Source organism: Chinchilla lanigera, unplaced genomic scaffold, assembly GCF_000276665.1.
Source record: "Chinchilla lanigera isolate Chin_1 unplaced genomic scaffold, ChiLan1.0 scaffold00089, whole genome shotgun sequence".
In the NCBI taxonomy this organism is placed as follows: domain Eukaryota; kingdom Metazoa; phylum Chordata; class Mammalia; order Rodentia; family Chinchillidae; genus Chinchilla; species Chinchilla lanigera.
In genome coordinates, this window is record NW_004955490.1 from 8,009,541 (window position 1) to 8,010,667 (window position 1,127).

Here is a 1,127-nt window from a genome sequence, read left to right on the forward strand (position 1 = left end):
TGAAGGAAAAGTTGAGAGTTTCAAGCAGGAAGGTTGTGGTGAGAAGGCAGGATGCTGTAATTTATAAATGCATTGCAATTTTGAGTGATGATGAGGTTAGGCATGCAGTCCATGGAAGGAGGTGATGGGGGCCAGAGGTGAGCTACTGGGGAAGAGGATGACAAGGAGGATGGACAGATAGAACGTTAGATGAGTCAGCCACGTGGGTGCTGCTGAAGTCATCCAGAATGGTGGCAGAAGCAACAGGAGGAAGACTGTGAGCCTAGAATCAAAATTTTCAATTAATGAGAGTGACAGACAATATATGGAAGGCATATCTGGCCTAATGATCCATGGCAGCCCCACCAAGCCTTGGCGATGTTTTACCAATTATTTATAGATGGGATTCTAAGGATCTTTTGTTTTCTTTTTGTCTTTTTGAGACAGGGTCTCGCAATGTAGTTCAGGCTGGTCTGGAGCTCACTTTGTAGCGCAGGCTGGCCTCAAACTCGCAACGATCCTCATGCCTCAGCCTCCTAAGGGCTGAGATTACAGGCATGCACCACCATGCCCAGCAGGATCTTTTTTTTAAGATATGGTCTTGCTGTCTTGGCCAAGCTGACCTCAAACTTGTGGGCTCAAGTGATCTTCCTGCTTTAGCCTTCCAAGTAGCTGGGATTACCGGTGTGCACCACCGAACCTAGCTCTAAGGACCCATGAGAACTGTATAAAAAATTCCCTGTGTATATGTCTAAAATGTATTCCCCTCCCTTTGGAATAAGGTTATGTCTTTTTTCAATTTTTCAAAGGAGTAAGTAATTAAATAAAAGTCAAAGGATTACTGCTTTGAAGGATTTATATAAGGAAGAACTAAGTGAAAGCTATAGAAACTACACATGAACAGGAAAGACACACCTATCATTGGAACCAAGTTTTTCTGCCCCTCTACCACCACCATCTCAGCTCAAGATCTGTGTGAGCATGAGGAAGATAGACCCCTTGCTTGACTGTGCATTAAAAGAACTGATAGGCTGCAAAGATGGAAAGAAGGCCCAGAAATCCACAGGGATTTACCTGTGGATTTAACCACTAAGGCTCAATAATTCCCTAGCTGGTGAAATCTTCAGGTGGTAGCTGCTACATATATA

General features: G+C 43.8%; 1 protein-coding gene across 5 annotated transcripts in view; it reads right to left on the bottom strand.

Moving 5' to 3' along the window:
- Positions 1-1,127, bottom strand: part of Mid2 (midline 2) — a 191,142-nt gene that overhangs the window by 31,770 nt on the left and 158,245 nt on the right. The gene's annotated exons all lie outside the window — the stretch shown is intronic.